Here is a 24,488-nt window from a genome sequence, read left to right on the forward strand (position 1 = left end):
GCATTGCACTGGATATTACATAATATCAGATAACAACAATTCCACTTCACAGAATCATAGAATGGTTTGGATTGGAAGGGCACCTTGAATATCATCTAGTTCCAATGCCCCTGCTGTGGGCAAGGACATCTTCTACTAGACCAGGTTTCTCAGAGCCCCATCCAATCTGGCCTTGAACACTTCCAGGAATGTGGCATCCACAGCTTCCCTGGCTAATTTATTTCATTGCCTCACCACCCTCAGAGTAAAAAAATTTTTCTGATACCTGATCTAAACCTGCTCTCAATGTGAAGACATTCCACTCTGTCTTGTCACCACATGCTCTTGTAAATAGTTTTGCTTCATCTTTCCTATAAGTTTCCTTCAAGTAATATAAGGCTGCAGTTAGGTCAACTCAAAGCCTTCCCTTTTCCAGGCTGAAAAGTCTCAATTCTCTCAGCATTTCCTCATAGAAGAGGTTTTCCATCCCTCTGGTGAACTCACTATCCCTCCTCTAGGCTTGATCCAACAGATCAATGTCATGTGCTGATCCAACAGATCAGTGTGCTGGGTACCCCAGAGCTGGATGCAGTGTTCCAGGTGGGGTCTCGCAGGAGCAGAGCAGAGGGACAGAATCCCCTCCCTCCCCTGCTGCCCACGCTGCTTTGGATGCAGCCCAGGACACGTTTGACTCTCTGGGCTGTGAGTGCCCATGGCTGGTTCATGCCCAGCCTGTCATCCACCAGCATCCCCAAGTCCTTCTCAACAGGGCTGCTCTCCATCTGTTCATGCCCCTGTCTGGACTGATACCGAGGGTTGCCCCAACCCAGGTGCAGCATCTACCACTTGGTCTTGTTACACCTCATGAGATTTCCATGGGCCCATTTCTCAAGCCTATCCAGATCCCTCTGGATGGCATCCCATCCTTCAGGTGTGTCAACAGCACCACTCAGCTTGGTGTCATCTGCAAACTTGCTGAGCTTGCACTCAATCCCCTTATCTATGTCATTATTTAAGATATTAAATAATACTGTTCCCAGTATGGACTCTGAGGGACACCACTTGTCGCTGATGGCCATTGGGAATGTGAGCTGTTGACCACTACCTTCTGGAGGCAACCATTCAACCAGTTCCTAATCCACCTAACAGTCTATCCGTTGAATCTGTCTCCAGTTTGGAGAGAAGGATGTTGTGGGGGACCATGTCAGAAGCTTTACAGAAGTCCAGATAAATGACACTGTAGCTGTTCCCTTATCCATTAATGTAGTTACTCCATCATAGAAAACCACTAAGTTGGTCAGATAGGATTTTGCCAGGATACTGGCTGTCTCAAATTATGTCCCTGTCCTCCACGTGCCTTAACATAGCTTCTAGAAGGATCTGTTTCATGCAGTTCTCAATAAATTAGTTGTTGTGATGATGTCAGGGGGATTGCAAACACATGTTGAAGGGTTAAACTCAGTCAGGTGTTTATGATATATTGGATGTCTGTGGATAATTTATAAATTGCAGCTGTTCAGTTTCTTATAGAGTAGATTGTGTTAGGGACTGAGATGGAAGTACTGGTTTGGACTAGAAAATTTTCCTTATAGTAGCTGTGACTTGGATTTGTGCTGAAAACAGCATTGGTATCACAGGGATGTTTTAGCTATTGCTGAGCAGTGCTGACACAATGTTAAGGCCCTTTGTGCACCTCACACTGCCCTATCAGCAAGGAGGCTGGGGGTGCGTGAGGAGTTGGGAGGGGATGTGGGTAGGACAGCTGACCCCACTGACCAGAGGGATGTTCCAGACCATATGATGCTTTGTTCAGCAACAAAAACTAGTGAAATAGGAAGGAAGTGGGGGAATGTTTGAATTGTCTTCCCAAGTCACCATAAGACATGATGGAGTCTTGTTTTCCTGAAGATGGCTGAACACTGGCCTGCTGTTGGGAAGCCGTGAGTGAATTCCTTATTTTGCTTCTTGTATGTGGCCTTGCCTCTGTTTCTACTCACAAGTTTTCTCACTTTTATCGTTCCCATTCTCTCCCCCAGTCTGAAGTGGGGCAGTGAGTGAGTGGCTGTGTGGAGCTTGGCTGCCTCCTGGGGTTTAAATCACAGCAATGGAGTATTGCCTCTATGAAAACAAAAAACTGTGTGTGAATGGGTTTGAGAGCACAGATTTTCAGTGTTACTTGCTTTAATTTTAAAGGCCAGTTGGTTGACATGCTTAAGATTACTGGAGAGCTGTCAGGTGTTTTAAACCTTAATTGTTGAGATTAATTGATTACAATAATTGATATTTATTTTGGTGAACTTCCATACCAATTGGAAATATTTCCCACAGCCAATTATGGAAAGGCTTGTATGAGATGTAGAAGTACATATCTGATTACAACATCAGAAAATAGATACATCAGTATCAAAAATGGTTATGTATTTCATAAGCTGAAATAAATGGAATATAGAGAATGTTGGAATCAGTCGGCTTCTCTGAATCATCAAATAGGTTTACAAATTAGATACAAATTTTTGACTCCTTGCATGACTTATTCTCTAAGTCTGAAAGCTCTATTGTGTAAGATTAGAGTATAAGAAAGAAGAATAATGTGATACACTATCTGAATTCTAAAAAATATCACTGAGTGAAATTATGGTTTTAATTAACGTGTAGAAGATCTGGGTTCATCTTATATTTATTCCATTGCCTATATATATAGTATATCTCTATATATACTATATTTTGTTTAAATTACACCATAAAACAAATAAAAATGCTTTTAGTGGGTTTTTGTTTCCTTCTTTTCTGTCCTAGCTTTCTTTTAATCCACCATATATTTATATGTATGTGTAAATACAGCAAATGCTGGAATACGTATAAAATATCAGTATTTAAAAGTGTGTATGAAAAAAATTGGTGTGTGTGGTGCTAACATCTATATAACTGTGCTTATTATCATGATTTCAAAAGTTGGACACAATCACAAATGGGTATATCCCAGATTTATTGGAGGTTCTTGGACAGCTGTAACCTGCCCATCTTCACTGGGCAGATTACAGGGACATGTATTATTTTGCGTTGTAGAAACAACAGCCACTTCATCAATATTGTGACTAATCTCACCCTGAATCTCAGCATAAAGGTGTAAGAAAGTACAGTACAGTGCAGATTCCTTCTTATTCCTTAGTATGGATGAAAAAGTAGAAGATTCACCTGAGCTTGTGTATTTACACCACTGGAATACAAATGGTAATTCTCCGTGCTTTTTTGTTTACTTCCATGTTTATTAAATCTTTTAATTCTTCCCAGCTCCCTCTAGACTGGCTATTGATTTAAGTGCTTTAATAAAGAGATGGCAAACAAAGTAGATAATAATATGTTTTAAAGAAGCCACTGTTTTGCATAAAGAAATTTCACTCTGTGGTCAGATAGATTTGTAAAATGATTATTCAAGGGAGAAATTCTTTATTTGTGCTGCAAAACCCAGCGTTTTCAGGGCTTTCCCTTCTCATTTAATAATCACACCAATTCTGTCTTACTCACAGTCTTACTTCCATAGATAATATACTGCAAATAATAATATAAATATTATTCAGCTATTGTATCTTTAGGTTGTCCTGAGCTGATCAACTTTTGTTAGTGCGTTAATATTTTCTCAGTGTTTGCGGATTGTCATTCTTCTTCTTGTCCCTTAGAATAAAATTGGCCAGACATAAACCCCTGGGACTTTGATTTCTTCTCTCTTTCTTCTGCATTAAACAGTGCTGACAGGATTGATTTTTTTTTTTTAATGCATTTCAAATTATTTCACCAGCTATGAATTTTATTTTTGCACTATAGCTATTTTATGTTACTGGCAGATAAATCTACCATCTAGAAGTTAAAAAGAAACTGCATAATGTGGACAAATTTATTTTCTTAATTTTAATTCTTATTAATTTTAAAGAATTTAGTTGAGACAATATTTAAAAAAACCTTCTCACATGCTAATAATCATTGAACACTGTCAAGATTTTTATGAAACCAGAATAGCATTTATTAACTGGGTTCATTTGCCTTGTATTTTTTTATACAATAACTATATTGGGCTTTCCTAGTGTTAATATCTAACATATATATGTATAAAATTAAGGAGAGTATTAAGGATATGGGAAGATACTTAAGGTCAGTCACTCACTGTCTGCAGCAATTTTCCTTTTCCCTGCAGACATGTTGAAAGAAGCTAGGTTTAAAATTAATGAATTAACAGATGTTTTGCAGTTTACACTTTGAAAGGTATAGACAAATTTTCATAACTGATGCAACAGTGTCTCTGCCTTATACAGCCTTTTCTAAGCCCATTTAAGGACCTATCTATTTGCAATATCTTTTTTTTCCTTTAAGAAATAATCCCTCCCAAACAGACAGAAACATGCAATATCACACCTTCATTTGACAAAATCTAGTAAAATGTCCTTGCAAGAATGACGTGAAGTCACAGTGTTTAGAATCTCAGACCTTTGAGATGATGGGGTTTGTTTTCTTATTGGTTATTTCCAGTTCCCTTCAATGCTGTGTCTAAGTACAGGAAAAAAATTACATTTCTAAAGCTCTTGTTCCAATTCATGTTTTATTGAAGAGTTTGAATATACTGTACTGGTAAAAATGGATAAAATTTCATGTAAACTTCATCTCTAGGGGATGCCATTACTAAACTGGCTCAGTTATTTTGGTGTGCAGTGAAAGGGAATTGACCTGGGGTTCTCAGCGTCTTACAGTAGATTATCATAACTACAAAATAATACTTTTGTATACAAGTGTCTCAGAAGAAGCAGAGATTCTTGGGTGTTTTTTAGAAGTGAGCATTTTAGATATGATTGCAGATAAATTTCAGTTTATTCTTAGAAAATAAAAGAAAGTTACATACATTTTCATGACTGCAGAGTATCTCTTCCTGAATATTAAATAACGTGGTGCCTTGCCAGGTATGCACCATATTACTTTTTCATCCTTCAATATTTAAGTGTTTTAAACAAGAAAGGTGTTGCAAAGTATTTTAACATGAATAACAGTAACCAATTGGAATTGAATTGTAGGTTACAAATGTAGGCTGTACCTTACAGTAAGTCAAACTTTGTTGTGTTTTATTCTACTAAAATCTACCATCTTCTTTACATTAAGTGTTTTTGTTTCCTTCTTTATAGAAAGTTGTAGTTACTTCAATGGCCTTTAAAATACATCTCTAATTCTGAGATGTAGAAAAAGATAAATTTTTTTTCTTAGCATAGAAGCCAGTGTGTTCTCTGAGAGAAAAACTATTGCATTTCTTGGTATTTTTTACAGCAACTCCTAAATAATTTCTTTCCATAACTGCTAAGTGAGAAAAAAATCTTTTCCAGGATCTGCTCTTAGGCTAACTAATAAAATGAAAATAAAGAAAAAAAAAAATCTGCCAAGAGTTAGTATAATATATATTCTGCTGCCAATTATTATCTCTGATCTGTTTTAGAAAATTTTACTGAGATCTCCTTTTATAGTTAGCTATATAGTTGATTCAGAATTTGAAAAATTATGGAAATTTGACTTTATATGGTTTTTTTGTAAACCCAGAAACACTATGGCAGTTCAACTTTATGAATAGATTTACTGGGGGATTTGGGCAATAACATCTAAAATGTAGATCCTCAGAATCCTGGTCTGGCATGAAAGAAGCTCAATTCCTTGGGCATGTAAATTTCTCTTAGCAAAATCCTATAGATATCTAATTTTCTGCTGCAGGGTATGAAGAGATAGTTGAAATTCTGACAACATTAATCTGTTTGGAAGTTCTCTCCTGTCTAAACTGCAGTGGGAGCCATAAATTACAGGTTTCTGTACCTGTCTCTGTACAGAGCCTATTCCTGAAGACATGGTAAGCAGGAAATAAAATGGCAGCTTTCAGTCTTTATTGTGTAGCAGCTGCCTGTAGCATTTTAATAAAATGAAAAAAATATGATAGAAGAGTTTTACGCAAGACATGGTATATGTAGCATGCTACTGAGATACATAGAGTGATTTCACAACAATAATAGAAAACAAGACTTCATAAACTTTTCAGTTATCTCTGTGCTGTCCACCTATTCTCTTTTTAAACCCTTCCAGAAAAAGTTTTAATCCAATATCTCATGTAGGAGAACGTAACTCAGGGCAACTATCCCCCTGAGCTAGTATATAGGGATGGGGATCAGAATGGCTTCTGCTATCATCCAGGAGGAAGAAGTCAGTGACCTGCTGAGCCACTTAGACACTGAGAAGTCTATGGGACTGGATGGGATTTTTCCAAGAATACTGAGGGAACTGGTGTAAGGGCTCGCCAAGTTGCTCTCTATTGTTTATCATCAGCCCTGATTGACTGGGGAGGTCTCAGATAACTGGAGGTTAGGCAACATGATGTCCGCCTGTAAGAACAGCTGGAAGGAGTATTTGGAGAACTACAGGCCTGTCAGACTGACCTTGGTGCTTGGGAAGGTTATGAAACAGATCATCTTGAGTGCCACCACACAGCACATACAGAAAAACCAGGGGATCAGGCCCAGACAGCATGGGTTTAGGAAAGGCAGGTCCTGCCTGACCAGCCTGAACTTTTATGACCAGGTAACCCAGCCAATGGATGAGGAAAAGTCGGTGGATGTTGTCTACCTTGACTTCAGCAAAGCCTTTGATGGAGTTTTTCATCCCACTCTCCTGAAGAAGCTGGCAGCCCATGGCTTGGACAGGTACAGTCTTTTCTGGGTTAAGGTCCAGTCCAGAGACTAGGGGTGAATGGAACTGCATCCAGTTGGTGGATGGTCACTAGTGCTCCCAAAGGCTTGGCGTTGGGCCCAGTTGTGTTTAATATCTTTATCGATGATCTGGACGAGGGGATCAAGTGCACCCTCACTAAGGTTGGAGAAGATGACAGGAAGCTGGGTGGGAGTGCTGACCTGCTGGAGGGCAGGAAGGCTCTGCAGAGGCATTTTGACAGGCTGGATCAGTGGGCCAAGGCCAATTGCAAGAGGTTCAATAAAGAGAAGTGCTGGGTCCTGCATCTGAGTTACAACTCCCTGTAGCATTACAGGCTGGGGGAAGAGTGGCTGGAAAGATGCTCAGTTGAAAAGGACCTGGGGGTGCTGGTTGTCAGCTGGCTGAATACGAGCCAGTGTGTGCCCAGGTAGCCAAGAAGGCAAAAGGCATCCTGGCCTGTATCAGGAATAGTGTGGCCAGCAGGACCAGGGCAATGATTGTCTCTCTGTACTCAGCACTAGGGAGGCCACGCCTTGAGTGCTGTGTCCAGTTCTGGATCCCCCACTGCAAGAAAGATATTGAGATGCTGGAGCATGTCCAGAGAAGGGCAACAGAGATGATGAAGGACCTAGAGAGTGTCATATGAGGAGTGACTGAGAGAGCTGGTGGAAAAAAGAAGGCTCAGGGATTCCTTTCAAATCCTTCTAAAACTGTGTTCTGGTTTTTAGTCTAGCCACACCTTGTTGCATGTGTATTTCTTTCTGTACCACTACTCCTTTACCAGTAGTTGTGGTGGGTGATTGTCATGCTCTCAGGTCCAGGCTGCAAACCACAACCAAGATCATCAGTGTAGATGGGATGTCTCTGGCCACTTTCTAGAGTTCTAGGAGAATTTGGACAATGCTCTCAGGCACATGGTGTGATTCTTGGACTTGTCCTGCATAGGGCCAGAAGCTGGACTGAATAATCCTTATGAGACCCTTCCAACTCCAGGTATTCTATGATAAATCTCAGCCTCATTGTTCTCTACAACTACCTGGAAGGATGTCGGAGCCAGGTGGGAGCTGGTGTCTTCTCCCAGGAAACCAAGAACAAGACAAGAGGACACAGCCTCAAGATGTGCCTGGGGAGGTTTAGGCTGGCCATCAGGAGGAATTTCTTCATGGAGAGGGTTGTTGAACATTGAAATGGACTGCCAGGGAGGTGGTGGAATCACCATCCCTGGAGTTTTTCAAGAAATGACTGGATAGGACACTTAGTGCTATAGTCTAGTTGACAAGTTTGTGATCGGACAAAGGTTGGACTCAGTGTTCTTGGAGGTCTTTTCCAACATGAATTATTCGGTTATTCTGTGACTCCAGATCTGTCTGTGATAAGGGCTCCAATAAAGACTGGTAGTAGAGTCTATTAGGTAAAAAACCACTTGGAATAAAATGAACATCCAAAAAAATAATCCTTTTCTTTCTAAATGTCCTCACTAGAGTTGTATTTCAGTAAAATTCTCTCTGAAGCACTGGTATAGAAAGTCTGACTTTCATTTCCCTCAAATTTTCTTAGGGAAGGTTGTTTTCTGTCCAATGCAACCTTCTTCCACATTTATGGTTAAACAGGTTATGTAGAGAATACTTTTTCTGGTAAAATACATACATTTTAACAATTACATTAAAAATGCTAACATGGAATTTTTCATGACTGCTAATGATTTTTTTCTTATGTTTGTTTCTCTGACCCTGTGATTTCTAATTACATCCTCTAATTCTCTGTCCATTTCTGTGACAGACAATTCCTAAACTTTAATTCTGGGCTATGCATTAAAGAAGTACTACGTAACAAAGCTTGAACAGTATTTTCAATATAGAAGGATGCATAGAAAGTGTTGTGATTACCCAGAGGAAAAGAACAGATCAATAGTATCATGCTGGAAGGTATTTTCTTTAACTTCTCAAGTAGTACCATAATGATTTGTCTTAATAAATGGATGACACAAAGATTATATGAGTAATACAGAATAAGAAATCAGTCTTATTCACCCTTGTCCTTTCTGAGATTTCTGAACTTCTATCACATATCCTGTAAATCATCTCTTTTCTAAGCTAAAAGTACTTGACTATTACCCTTTTAAATATGTGGAGGCTGTTTCACCATCTTTATCACCCTTTGAACCACTTATGTTTATCTGTGCTATATTCTTTGTTTAGGTGAATGAAAATAACTGCACACAGAGTCCAAGGTGTAAGCAAGTCATGGATCTGTACTGTGGAATAATGAAGGGTTTTTTTCGCCTGTCATTCTTTTTTAATTTAAAAAGCATACCAAATGCTAGCAGTGGGTCTCTACCACTGAGCTGGTAGTTTCATGGAGCTGCCTGTCACCAAAATCACTCCTCCACCTCCCTCCTGCCAAGATTCTTTGTTTAGTTAATAAGTAATTTCTGCATCTCTTGTGAATATAAAAAGTGATGCTGTGATTATTCCATACAAGTCACTTTATATTTGTCTACATGAAATATCATATGACATTTTATTTCTCAATCAGTTAATCTTACAAGTTGCTTCTAAAATTCTACAATGTCTAACTTTATCTTTATGTGATATAGACTCATCAGCAGACTTAACTCCTAATTTTGTTTTGCTGTTACATATGGCTGTGAGGATTAGTGCAGATCCCAGGTCAGATCTCTGCAAAGTTCTTCTAGTGGCATTTGCTTGGTGACTGTAGGGAAACTCAAAAAGTGTTCCCACTCACCTGTTTCCTGCCTTTGAGTAAAATATTTAGGTATGCAAGGACCTTCACACTTCTGATGTGCTATGCTCATACACTTGGGCTGATTTGTGTTCTTTGGAAATTCATGGAAATGACATCATTCAGTTTGCCATTAATCTTGTATGAGTAAGAATTTTACCTGCATGACAGACTTAGGTAAATAACCTAGAGCACAACTGTCTGTAAATAAGGAGTCAGAAATTGCATGGTTTCAAACAAATTATTATAAGAACCAGAATGGATAGCACAGTGTGATGTTAGTTGGTGTGGACACTTGTCTGGAGACTTGTACTGCTTCACTTCTTTATTCTCTATACGTGTTTGCAAAGTAGTGATAGCAAAGGCTGCACAGGAAGCTCAGAAAGAAGAGGAAATAATGCATGTCAGGGAGGTACTTCAGGAACAGATTTTTTTTAGGATATGAAGATTCCGTAAGTACTTCCCTAAAGAGTTTGCAGCAATGACTCATCTGTCATAAGTGTAGAAGTGCTGTATTTTTATTCAGCTCTTATATCTTGAGTATTTCATCCCAGCGACAAATATTTTACAATTATACTATTTTGTCATTGCAAACAGGGCTTGGAGAACAAAGTGATAGCATGTTTGGTTTCTGTTCTGGGCATATAGACTAACTGATGATATGCAGAAACATGACAGCAGTTGGTTTGTTTTGCTCTTTCTCACTTCAATAATGACTATTTGAAACACAACAGCGTTCAACCAGTATGCATCTCTTGAGTGCTACTTCCTTTACAAATATATTCTGTTAATACAGAAAACTAAAGGTGGGAGGAGAGAAAGAGGACTCAAAATCCTCTATAAAACCTAAGTAATCACTTTTTGCTGAAATAAGACTGATTTCTTTACTGTCATTTATTCCTTGGCTATCACAACATATATTTCAAGGAAGTTTAAAACAAACAAACCCAAAAAAACAGAGAAAAAACCAACAAAAGTCCTCTCAGAAATAACTTTTAAACCTTTGTATTTTAGTTTTTGATTGACCTTGGCTAAATCTTATTGTTGCGCTGAAAGAGTCAGTTCTGCTGATTAAAATATCAGCTCTGCTTGAATTCCTTTAACCTGTCCCTCATGAGGCATGCAAGCAACACACATAAAAACTGAGAGGTGTGTGCTTTGAATTAGCAAGGGCTGCACAACTTGGAAGGACCTTCACCATCGCTTTTTGACTGCTGTATCTCGAGTAACTTAAATGGATATATTGCAACAGAATACGTAGGTGAACAGCTTTGTTGCTTTCGTCACCAAGTGTTGAGTCCTCCAGAGGTCAATGATTCTTATAGTACATATCCTGGGGAGAATTTACATATACAAAAAAGTCAATTGATAGGATAAATATTGGTTAAAATTAAGACTGTAGGAAAAATTGTATAAGGAAAAAGAAAAATTATGTGCTCCACTGAAGTATTAATTACTAAGGGAAAAATAAGCACTTATACTAACAAAATACATGTTCATAGCATCCTTCTATTTTGAATGATAGATCATATATAGCTACATTGCAGAATATTTTTAAACACACATAATTATCAGATACATAGGAAATTTATTTATATTTGAAGATTCTTAGATGTCTAGGACTTGAAGTTCTGTAAGTGAAATTTGCTTCAAAGCCTTGCCTACAAAACAAGTAAAGAGGAAATTATGTCTGGATTTCAGAGCTTGGTGCAGAAGAAATCCAATTAACATTTAGTTACATGAGGATCTTTTCATGGAATGCGTGTTCTAGCAAAAACTTTGATAGTCAGGTGTCTGTGACCAGGCTGAGCTTGGCAGGGTTTATTAGCATAAGTGTGATTCTATGCTGACTCAGTGACACTGCTTTGAAGAGTAGCTGTGCTAGATCCTTTTACTGTGCACTACTTTGCACACAGACCTTCTCTTCAGTTATCCTTGTATTGCAAAGCATTCTCTATTATGATAGAGTCCCTTAGAATCTAAACCACCTTTGAAGGCAGTGGGCAAAAGCTCAGAAATTGGTCTCCTGTTGTTCACTGGCTATTTATTCTCCCAATGAAAAGAAGATTACCACCTGTTTCAGGCAAGATAGCTTTTTTCCACTGTACTACTAGCCTTTTTCAGAAACTTTTGTAGTGATTGGGAAGAAAACAACAGTTTCACAAAGGGACATATTTTCTTATTTCATTTCCTGCTGCACATAGGCTATTTTTTCTTCCCAGACCATCAATTTGACTGTTGTACTGAAAAATGCAATTTTTTGGTGGTATTTCTCAGCTCTTTTGTAGTTCTACTTGCATGGGGTGTATGTGTGCGTTTGTTTGTTTTTATAAAACTTAGAAAGAAATTGAATGGAATCCTGAAATGGAATGTCAAGTAATAGATGACAAAAAAATTTCCAAAAGATCATTCTCTCTAATTTTAAGGTCATCTTCATCCACATTTTTCCAGCAGAATATCATACCTTTATAATTTGTAGCAGTTATAGGTATAAATCTCTTTTGTATTTTCTGAAAGATAGAAATAGCTTCTCCATTTTATGACAGATTTTTTTCTGTTATTTTCTAATCTTGCCTTTCTCTCCAATTCCTCCCAAATCAGGAGCTCACATTAAATACTAAACTTTAGAAGTCAATCATTTCACATTGCCAAGTTTCAAAAAAACCCAAACCTGAGTAATTAGAAATTTTGCTTTTACATCTTCAGAATACATTTTCAAAGTAGAAAAATATTTGTTTTCTCATATTTTAAAATAATTCCATTATGAGGGAAAAATTAGAAAAAGTTAGGGTAGAAATGTAGGGCCTGTCTGTGATGATGAGGTGGGCCATGTTTTGATTGCCTCATTTGCTAGCCCTGCCTGAATTTTCTGCTGAATAAAGTCCTTTTATTGCCCCACTGTTTGCCACATAGATATGAATTAAAAAAGACCTTGCAAAGTTTTCAACCTGGAACCATTGGAAACATAATTGGAAGAAAAGGGAATGTCTTTCTCTTCACTAGTATGAAAAGAAGGGAAAGGCAAGCATTTCTCTGTTCAAAGGCAGGCTCAGTTATGAGATCTCACAGTGAATTTGTCTTTTCCAAAGGATGTAGCAGTGAATCTGGATGTTTTGGCCTTTCTAGCTGACCAAAAGGGTCAGGCTGCATGGTTATGATAGACAGCATCACCACAAGGGTCTAAGTGATCAAGCAAGAAGATATCAGTTCTACCTCACTGTCCTGAAAAGCAATTAACAAATGAAACCATACATTTCAGATAAGAGATTTTGTTGTTCATTTAACAGGTATTTTTTTAAAAGCTAACAGACATTTGAGTGTTTTTTTTCCCACCAGTAATGGTCTATCCTATAATTCTCATCAGTTCAACCTATGGTTAAAAGGGAATTTTTCAGACACATAAAAGGAGAGTTCCTTCAGGATCCAAGGAACTTTAGGATATTGAAAACCTATAAAAGTGGAGACTACATAAGCTCTTTGAACAGTCTGTAGAGACACTAAAGTTATAATGCTTTATGGAGATGCAGAACAATCTATTGTAAAACCAAGAAAGATTTGGAGGATGTATGTCTTGAATAAAAAATCTTTCTGGCAAAGAAAATCTTGTATTTTCATTCAAATCAATCTTAAGGCCTATATTTTCCCCTCTACAAAGCCTTTCTGGGGTAATATCCTTTTTTTTTTTTTTTTTTTTTAATTTATGCAGAGAGATTTTAAGAGTATTGCTTATATTTTACATTTCTCTCTTTGAAATAATTTTAACTCATTTTATCAATTTCCAGGGAAGTTTTGATTATGAATCAGCATAGCATATGGTGTTTGGCAAGTAAAATATCTGCAATGGAAATGCGCCACAATACTCAGATCTCTTTAAGTTGTCATTCATGTAGTGACTCTCCACCTTGAGTATTAACCCAGTGTACTTATGCTACTTGCTTGAGATATCAAGCTGAAGTTATACTTCCTGCAGTTAACTCCTTGAAAAAAAAAAAGATGAGCTGGTCTGCATCAGACTAGTAACAGTATGTGACAAGCCAAGCATTGAAGCAGGTTTAAGGAAAAAAAAAAACCATAAAAAATCTTCCTTCCCAGTTCTTAATGTAATAAAACAAATTATCTTAATTCTAAGGAATTAAAATGGTAAAGTTAAAATTTTGAATGATTCAGCTGTCTCTTTATAATTGCTAAATATAGGACTGCAAATCTAGTGGGACCCATGTAAGCAGTAGCAATTTTATTTTGAAATATTTTGACTTCAAATATTATTTCTCATGCTGTTCATATATTATAATAAAATCTGCAGAGATGCTTTTAAGAAGTGTTTTCCAAAGCAAGTCACAAAAACATCGAGTAAGATCAGTCTTTGTGATCCGCATAAATTCCATTTCTCTGTTTGTAGATTTTCCTGAATGGGAAATGTCTCCTAGATCAATTTACACCTCTTTGGTTATGTCCACTTAGAAAAAAAGTCTCCAGTTAAAGTCTAAAATCTTCCTGTTTTTTCTTGATACACTTAAGAGTGCACTTATAAACCTTGTTGTATTTGATTATATGGTTAAAATAACGTTTAGGATCCATTAAAATAGTTTTAGAGGGACATAGTGCAAACATCACTCAATCTTTCTTTGAAAAGTGGTTGTTGATTGTGTAGGATGCAGCCTCCTGCTTCTGTAGGATTAACCACAAACAACACTTTACTTGTGCTCCTTGCTTAGAAGGTAGACTGGGAAAGATCAGCATCTTATCCATTAAGCCATCAAGGTTCGTCTCAAATAGCAGATGTGAAGCTTAAACTTGAATCACCAGCGTGAAGTTCAGCAGTCTTTGGTGCAGTGCATATTGGTATTCAGTGTTCTGAATGTCAGTACACAATGACAGACTGTCAAATACGTTGAATCATATCACTGAAAGCCAGGAGACAGAGCAATTTTCAGCTGAGTCCAATTTATGTTTATAAATGGAAAGCTCAGTTTGAGCCCTACTTAACTGAACAGACAATGCCTGCATGAGGTTAGATTTCTATATGAGCCTGTTTATCTCTAATTATATGCTAATCAATTTGATTTCTCATTTAAACTCAAACTGGGAGGCTTCCTTGTAATAACCAGCTCACACTGAAGCAACAAAGCAGCTTTATATTTACCACATCAGCAGGGTTTAATTGCACATTTGGACAATGGAAATTAAGATGGATTCATTTTCATTGTCCTTGCAATGTAGCAGTATACAACACACTTTTAGTTTGAGCTGACACATTTATGGTAGACATATTAAACTATAACATCCAAATATTTGCTAACACATTGCCAAGCTATTTTGTTCATATTGTTTTCTAAATGATGCACATTGTCTTCCCACTGTTATATTTCCCACCACTTAAAAATACTGACACTAATTGTATTACTTTGGTATGGCATAGGTCAAAAGAATAAAATTAGGATAAGGTATCTTTCTATAAAAAAGAGACATAGTCCAAATTATATGTGAGGAGCACAGACACATTTCCTAGTGCAAGTCCCCAAAGAAGAAATGACAAGCATGCTATATTGCTAAACCTGTGTGAAAATATCAGGTAGAAATCAAATTCATTTGTGGGCACTGCAAGAGAAAAGTTGGAGAGGTGGTAGTACCTCTTTTTCTGCTCCCACAGATATATAATCATGATGATTTAAAGCACACTTGAATCACTGAAGTTAAAAGTTTTATTTCTTAATCATGGCTTTTAATTATGCAAACCTTTAAGTAGTGTCTACATACATGACTGTGAATGTACCCAAGGACTTTACTGATTTCAGTATGAGATAAAACTGATATCCAAATATTTGTGTGACTTACTCTATTAAAATGGACAAATGAATATCTTCATGAAATATGTCTGATTTATCTGATTTACTTTTGAACCCTTTGACACATACTGAAAGTGTATTTGTATGAAACCTTTATCCCAGCAGAAAACATAGCAAAATGTAATACTGAATCAATCAGGTTGCTGAAAAGACAAAATTAAATCTTATAGCTAGGTTCTTTAATTGGATGTTAATTGTTAATTTTATGAGACATAAAAAGGAATATTGCATTCATTGCTCTGAAATGTATTAAAACCTTGGAATTTTTGGATACATAAAATTTGTCACTCCTAGTATAAACAATTCCATAGAGCATTTGTGTGATACTGTGCAGCTCTTTATTGCATTCTTGAGATGCATTGACTGGCATGCCAAAGCCTTTCTTGTACAATTGCTGTTCAGCACGGCAAGACAAAAATACTTTTACTTATAGTAGTATTTCTACAAACTAGACATTTTGAAAACACTCAAAAGAGTTGGCCTTTGATCCAAGGCAATCACACTGTGAGGAAAATAAAGGTCTTGTATGTAAATTTTGACTGTGAGGAAGTGTTTTCTATGGTTCTGGGTTGAATGGTTTTTTTAGCGTGATCCTGTTTGCACTCACATTGTGACTGAACTAGTAATGCATAGACATCAAATCTCACTGTTTTCCAGCTGGAACATAGTAAAAACCTGCTTCATTCACCATGTTTGCAGAAGACCACATAAAATAAATTAATTTTCTCTCAAATGTTTGGCGACTCAAGCAGTTATTCCTGTAATTTCTAGAGAGGAGTCCATTAATTTTTCAGAGGATAATTTGTTGTAATATTACAGTCCTTTTTTCTTGGAGCAGTGACCATCTCTGCTGCTGCATGAATTGAAGTACATGGTGCTTCAATCTCTCCACTCATTTTCAAAATAGTGTATGCTAGAAAGCTGGCATTATCAGAAGACTGCCATAACCAATGCTTCTATAATGGAGAAAAAGTTGAAGTAATAATTGAATACGTGCAATTTCAAACAGGGTTGTAAGTGAACATAGCAAAGCATTGTTTTTGTTGATGAGCTTGTGGAGGTCATATATTGCGCCAACATGAAGAATTTCGGCTAGTAAAGGCAGTCTGAGGCTGTTTGAATGTAACATATAATTTAAAACTGGTGACCATATGTGATATGAAACACAAATATTTATGCAGACTTTTAGAAAGTGGACAAATAATGTTTGGTGAAATTCAGAATCCTTTTTTTTTTTCTTTCTCTTTTCCAAAACTTAAATGATTCAGCTTAAGTATAAAACAATTTCCACCACACTAGAAAAGATTTTGAGAGTTAATCACTTTGTCAGGTGAAAAAGATTCAGTAGTTGAGCAACAAAACCTTCAGTTGTCTCTGTCTTTTGCTGAACTACCAGCCACACTGAAGTAAATTGCAAGCTAAAGATAGAACACGTGTACTTAGGTTCTCCCTCCAAATAAAAATTGAACAGAAACATGGATAATTTTTAAACTGTTGACCCACCTTTTCTTTATAAACTGTTGAAGAGATGTCCAGGAAGTATGAAATAAATGCATGTTTCAGAAAAGGCAATTTTAACAGAAATTTGTTGGAAATCTTGGATGAAAAATGCAGAAAATTATAATAGTAATATCCAAGTGGTGCATAAGACAAATCATATATGCAGTACAGTGACTATGAAAGTGGCAGAAAAAAATTAGATCTTAATTTTCTGCTGTTTGATATTCCAGGAAAACAAATAGGCATTAAATTTTCTAAGGAGAAGATTTATTTCACATTTGAAGGTTACTTTCTTTTTACAGTTTCATACCTACTAGTTGAAAGCTCAGATTTAATAGGAAGTCAGGTATATACGTATGAATATTGGTCTGTAATAATTATAATTCAGTAATCTTAGCAAGTACAGCTATTCTGCAATCAAGATACATTTACTCTTGTCATTTGTCCACAGTTTAACTATACCTCTGTATTTCTTGCTGCTGAGTTGTCTTAGCTATTCCCATTTCCTTTGCTCAAGTTTCCCTTATCATTACTTGGCACAATTTACATTGACTTGTTATGTCAAATATATTTGATGGTTGCAGTTGGTATCTCCGTATGCAGGAAAAAAGATTACAGCTTGTGCATGGATGCTTTAGCTACTTTACAAGGGAGTCTGCCAGTCAGATTTGTATTAGCCCATACCGGTGCTGTCATTAAGATTTTCCCTTTTGTGGGTGTGGGCAAGCTCTCAACCAATTCCAAACAAAAATCTATGCCACTGTACTAAGGTGGCAGTGAATTGGTGCTGCTGCAGTACAGCACCATACAGAAATGAGTAAGGACCCTTTTGGTTTGGCATTCAGCCGCCTAAGGAAAGGGACAGAGTTTTCACAAGCTTTCAGAAACAAAGTGAGGATGGAATCACTGTAAGGTTCAGCTGTTGAAAATTTCATCTCGTTGTCTCAATTTTAGTACTTTTTAGGGTGTAGCACATTAATGACACTGCAAATTTTAATGAGTTGCCCAAATTGGCCAAGACAATCATTCTTTATTTCAACTGGACAGGTTTTATCAAGTATTGGAATGTGACTGTGGTAATGTTTCACAAAATATGATGGTGATAATATTTAGCAAAATGTGCAGCTGTCAGGCTTCAACTCTGCATTGTGTGCTGAAAATGAAGAAATGAGTTTTTAGTTGTTCTTTTTAAATGGTCACTGTGGCTCTTATAAGGGACTCTAAATGAAAGCCCTCTTGATTCTGTCTTGGGAAATAATGTCTTCAAGTCTCATCAGCTTCTGTTCCTTTGCCATTCACCATTTCATTCCCAGCAGCTTCAATTCTGTTCTGTTTCAGCTGACGCAGTCATTTGCTGCTACTTCATCCTTGAACAGGTCTGCTGCATTTTATCTTATCTGGTTGTCTGAACACATTCTTCTTCTCTATTATTTCAGGCAGCAGTAGGAACTCACCCATCAGGACCTTCCCTTGTGGAGACTGTTTTGCATTATATCCCCTGCTCAGCACAGGAATGGCTTGTTTGACTCCTATCTTGGTAAGAAAACAGAGACCAAGTAAAATGTATGTGTTAAAAAAATCAGCTGAGCAGAACCCTGGGGAAATAGTGTGGAAAATAGCTGGGAAGAATGGAAACACAGGTTGAACAAGAGGAATGTATATGAAGACAGAAGGCTAAGCAGAGCATCTATATTTATAGTTTGATAACATTGGATGAGAAACTATCATATGATTGCTTTGCACAGGTATAATAGAGGGAAGAAAAGTGAATAGTAAGGTCTTAGGTGAAATATGTATATATGAAAGTATTCAGCAAAGAAATGAAGTTAAAAGTATCCTATGGATGAAAAATATATATATGTGTGTGTGTGTGTAGTGAACTACATCATATCACATAGAAAAAGAAATGAACTGGATATTATAATGCTACTATTTCCTTTATTTTACATACATTATTCAGCTGAACAAGGACCAAGAACCAATTAAAGTTCATGCCTAAAAAATATTTAGGACTATAATTTTAAAGAGCCGTGATTCCATTTTCTAAAAATAAAATGTATTTCAGGTGAACAAACATCTAATTCAGTTCTTTCTCTCTTTCTGAAAAGTACTTGAGAACATAGAGGAAAAAACTTAAACAATTTTGCAGTGAAAAAAAATTGTGAACAATAACAGACCGACAGAAAGGCAAAGAAAAGGGTGAAAGAGCAGAGTATAATGGAATTTCAAGAGTCAAAAGGAATGTGTATGAGAAGAGTTTGACTACAATTAACAAAGGCATAAGTGTTTTAGTGTTGTTAAGTAGTAATGTGAATACTACACAACAGGAATTCTACAGATAAACTGTACAATTGCAGGGGTCTGGTTTACACTTTTTATCACAACTAATAAAGTGTTCAGGACAACTGGCAAGATAATTTCCGTTGTATTAACTCATATGTTATATTTTAGATTTGTCAAAATATATTTATAGTGCAAGCTTCCAAATAATCACAGAATGACCGAGGTGGGAAAGCCCCTGATCAGGAATGGATGCCACAAGCAAGGTCACCCTGAGCTGATTGCCCAGAAATGTGTCTAGATGGCTTTTGAATATCTCCATGGATGGAGACTCCACAACTTTTCTGGGCAACCTGTGCCAGAGGAAAAACTTTTTCCTGTTTTTCAGAGGGACTCTCCAGTGTTTCATTTCATGCCCACTCCATCTTCTCCTGACACTGGACACACTGAAAACAACCTGGCTGTGTCCTCTGTACACCCTCCCTTCAGGTATTTGTATGCATTGACGAGATTCTTGAGCCTTCTCTTCTCCATACTGAACTGTACCAGCTCTTTCATCCTCTTATGGAGAGATGCTTTAGTCTTTGAATCATATTCATGGTCTTTTGCTGGATTCTCTCATTATGTCCATGTCTCTGGTGTACTGTGGAGACCAGAATTGGAATTGGCACTCGAAATAAGGCATAACCAGTTCTTTAGTCTTGAAACATATTTCTCTCATTGATGAGAAGGATTTCATTTGTTATTCAATATTGGGAATATGTTGTACCTTAGATGTTTAGTGTTTTACATCTAGAAGATGCCTCATCTCAGTATGAGACTGTAGTGGTTTGGTCCAAAATACTCATTACTGTTTATCTGCTGTGAGATAAGAATTAGGAGAAATGCAAAACAGGCACCAAACTTGAAAGAATATGAAGAAGTTTATTAACAGACCTAAAAGAAGAAAAAAAAATTATACCACCTTCAGAACTCTCCTCCTCCCCCCACCTTCCTCCCTTCTCCCACTGACAATGTAAAAAGACAACCCTTCAGATGTTCAGTCTGTTTACCACTTCCATAATAACCTTGTTCAGTCCATTTAGAAAGAGAAGTCTCTTCTTGCTCATGCTATGAAAACATTATCACAACGAGACAGCCGCCCACTTCCAAATATTGTTCAGTCCATTTAGGAAGAGGAGTCTCTCTGCCTGCGTGTGAGTCCTTTCCCCCGACTTGCAGCTTTTCCCGCAACTGCTTTCGAGGGTCCACTCTTGAAGTTTTTTGGGGTACAATTTTAAGGTTGAGCCGTTCAGAAACAAAAACAGAGGCCCTTCTCCTTCCCTGGGAGCAAAGGGTCTTCATCATCTTCATCGTTAGGACTATCTCTGGGAGCATCTCTAGGGACTGAGGTTTTCTCCTTTCCCGTTTGGAGCAAAAGTCCTCATCTGGTCCATCTCTCCCTGTCCAAACTTCTCATGAAATTACAGCTGCGTCAGCATCTGCCTATCTCAGCGCAGGTGCTTTTGCTTACGAGTTGAACACTCCACCCCCCGTATCTTCATGAAATTACAACAGGATACTCTGATATATCATAGCTTCACAAGAGAATTTCAGCTTTAAGCATCTCCTCTCTCTCTTCCCTCAGGTTTTCAGCTCTTCACAGCAATAAAAAGGGTTAATCTCACCTCGGCCTTGCAGCTTTGCAGCTGGAATGTTGAATTTTTCTTATCGCAGTGGAGAGGGGGGAGAGCCGAGCCGCTCCAGCTGCCCACGGCAAGGCAGTGGGGGGGGTTCCACGGCTGGAACAGGTCCATGGCTTCAGGATGGCCGTGGCCCGGCCCGGCCTGGGCCGGGCCCGCTGGCCCCCACACGGGGCCTGCAGCCACCTGTCCCAGCGCTGGAAACGAGAGAGAGCTTGGAGGGGAGTTTGCCTATTCTTAAATGTGGATCACAGAGGTGATCACAACTTTAAGTGGCTTAGGGAATTGTCCATATTCAAACAGGCCAGCTGATAGGTTCTATCAGCTCCCAGAGGAAACTGTAAGCACCCCTTAGCAAGGATGTCCCTTCCGGGACTATGCTTGCTAACCTATGACAGAGACACAGAACTGAGTTGAAGGGGGGAAAAGAGCTCTTAGAGAGGAAAATATAACTGCACCAATGATCTGTTTTGATGTTGACTTCAATCTCCTTCACCAGACTTTTATACTTAGATTACTGACAATCAAAGATTTATTTCTGATAAATAAACGCTTTCCTGGAACCAGAGCAATTGGGTAATTTTATGTTCACCTTCATCTTTGTTAACCTGACATATTGCAGAGAAAATAGGAAAGTCAGAAAAGTCAGAAATCAGAATTTATTTTACATTTTAGCATACTTTAAGCTTCGTTCTACTTTTAATAAATAAGAAAACACATTTTAGAAGACAGTCTGAACATAGTTAACAAGATGTTTTTGAAAGTAAAACCTTTTTATTTTCTAATGATAACAATTTCATGCTGTATGTCTAGAACATTGTCTTTCAGAGAAATCCCTAAGCACTCCCTGTAAAACATTTCTATTTAGAACTTATTGTGTTTATTCAGACATGGCATTGGGATATAATGAGTTTGGTATTTGAGCACTAAGAAGCAGCAATATGTTACATTTAGGAAAGAAGGGAGGAGGGACTTTTTCCCATGAAATTTCTAAGATCATTTAAGTGGACAGAATGTAATTAATTGCTAAATTGGAATTCAACCAAAGGACTGGAACTAAATATTTCTTACTTGCCAAAACAAACTGAAAAGCCAAAGAGAAACACCGTGGTGTCTTTCATGACAACTGGTGGAGATTTGAAATGTAAATCATGTTCAATTGATTTAGTGTCCAGAATTTAAAATGCTAATCCTCAACACTTGTTATTTTGAGGGTTTTTTATTCTAAATAAAATGGAAACCAGTTGCTTTCATGACTGGAACAGTCACAAATGCAATTGATCTTGGCTGCCTGAGAGAGCATCTTTGTCAACAGTCAGAGTTGCTATATTTCTGTCAAAAAAAAAAAAAAAAAAAAGAAAGACATTTTCCTATGTTGTGCAGAGAAAGCACTCCATGACCTAGAAATCTGGGCTCAATATTAAAACCAAAATATCTTCCAAAAAACACCCCATGCCAATCTTGGTTTTGTAATCAGCCATCAATTATTTGGTATCTCTCCCTTCTGTTTTCACCAGTGAATTGCTATGATATGTTCCCAGGTTGATTATTTCTTAAAAAAAGGAAACACAAATAGAGCAAGAGTTTTGTAGTTCTAAGAATTGCTGTTCTGACAATCTCACTGCTTTTTAGACTATACTAATGATTAATCCATAGCAATAGATATTTTTTTGGTTTTACAAATTATTTTGAACACTTTGTTTATGTGAACTACAGCTATTTTCCATCTGAATTGCAAGGCTGGCCTCTGTCAGAAACATAATAGACTGTTAGACAGTTGAAAATAGTGCCTCTAAGATTTGGAAATCCAATTAAACTTCTCTTAGAACTGTGAGGGTGTGGGATAGGAGGAACCTTTGAGAGGGTGGCTAGATTGTGAAAAGTTGTGTTGGCTATTAGCAGAAAAGGATGAAAACAGCAAAAAGAATACTGAAGGTTTCTTGAGTGACAAAAATTGTGACATTTCTTTGAACTAATTTGAAATACCAAAAATATCTGGGAAAGAGTCATTCTGTGAAAGTTAGAGTTCAAGAAAATTGTTCACTCGTTCACCCTCATTTACTCTGAGGGTGACTTAAGCACTTTAACGGGTTGCCAAAAGAGGTTGTGAAGTCTCCCTCCTTGAAAATACTCAAAAGCCATCTGGACACAGTCCTAAGCAACTGTCTCTAGGTGTCCCTGCTTGAGCAGGGAAGTAGGAGCAGATGGTCCACAGAGGTCCCTTTCAACCTCAACTACTCTGTGATTCCTAGTCCTGGTACTTCCAAGAATGACATTATTCAGTTATCTTCTGGAAAAATAAATATTTACTACATGTGCACCTGCTCTTCAGCATTGGGTTACTGATAGTTTTTGTTATTTCATTGACTTACAAGTGATCAAAGAGGGGGAAAGTAAGGTGAAATCTAAGTAAAGACCAGTCTTTGAATAAAGACAGGGCACATCTGAAAGTTGATCCACTAGTTCTTTATTCTGTACTTGTAAATATTCTCCTGTAATCACAACCAAATCCTTCAAATCCAGGGGCACTTCAGTTTCCCAAACTGTGAAATGGTTCAAATGTCATGTAGTAATAATCTTATCCATTAATATAATTTCAGTTCAAATTAGAAATTTTAATTTCCATTTAGGGGTGATTAATGTAATTTAACTGCTAATAGAAAATGCAGCGGAAGAACCAATCCTTTTTTCTGACGGTCGTGTGCTGAAGGGCTATATTATGTGCAATAGCTTTCGAAAATACTGTGGAGAAGTTTTCCTATTGATAGAAATCCAGCATGAGCTTTGCTCAGAAAAGTAAATAAATAACTAAGAGCAGAAGACTAAATTGTGAATTGAAATGCTGGAGGACGATGGGAATTAGGATCTACAAGAGTAGTGGTGTATTTTATGTTGATATAAACAATGTATGCTCTGGTGAGTTAATGCTTTGGTTACCACAAAAACTAGTTAAATGTGCTAAAGAAGGTTTAGTATATATGCAGTTGATAATAACATGGAAACACAGAATTACAGAATGCTTGAGTTTGGAAGAGACTGTGGAGGTCATTTGGTCCAACGTCCTCTGCTTAGGCAAGGTCACACAGAAGTAGTTGCCCAGAACTGTGTCTGGGTGGCTTTTGAATACCTCCAAGGACAAAAAAATTCATACTCTCTCTGGGCAACCTCTGCCAGTGCTCAGTCACTTTCACAGTGAAAAGAAGTGTTTCCTGACGTTCAGGTGAAACCTCCTTGTGTTGTGAGGTAACCTGGCAGGTTACACACATCTGCTTGTTCGCTCCTCCACACAGTGGGATGGGGGAGAGAATGGAAAGGAAAAAAATGTAAAATTAATGGGATGGGATAAATACAGTTTAATAGGACAGAGAAGAAACAGATAATAATAGTGATAAAAGAATTTGAATATAAAAATCAAATGATGCACAATGTAATTGCTCACCACCTGCTGGCTGGTGTCCAGCCAGTCCCTGAGTAGCAGCCCCATGGACAACTTTTCCCTAGTTTATATAATGAGTGTGATGCCATATGGTATGGAGCATCCTTTTGGTCAGTTGGGTTCAGCTGTACCAGCTGTGTCTCCTCCCAGCAGCTTCCTCTGCTCCCTGTCTGCTGGCTGGTGGTGTGGGTGAGAAGCTGAAAAGCCTTTGACACAGAGTAAGCACACCTTAGCAACAACAAAAAACATTAGTGTGATATCAAGATTATTCTCATCCTAAATTTGAAACACAGCCCTGTC

General features: G+C 37.5%; 1 long non-coding RNA gene across 1 annotated transcript; it reads left to right on the forward strand.

The window, feature by feature from the left end:
* The first annotated feature begins 387 nt into the window (after positions 1-387).
* Positions 388-22,903, forward strand: LOC125325595. The gene is made up of 5 exons (XR_007203421.1): positions 388-473; positions 512-517; positions 9,727-9,731; positions 12,247-12,251; positions 22,891-22,903. It is a non-coding gene; the product is annotated as an uncharacterized LOC125325595 (long non-coding RNA).
* The last annotated feature ends 1,585 nt before the right edge of the window (positions 22,904-24,488 follow it).

Source organism: Corvus hawaiiensis, chromosome 4 (assembly GCF_020740725.1).
Source record: "Corvus hawaiiensis isolate bCorHaw1 chromosome 4, bCorHaw1.pri.cur, whole genome shotgun sequence".
In the NCBI taxonomy this organism is placed as follows: Eukaryota; Metazoa; Chordata; class Aves; order Passeriformes; family Corvidae; genus Corvus; species Corvus hawaiiensis.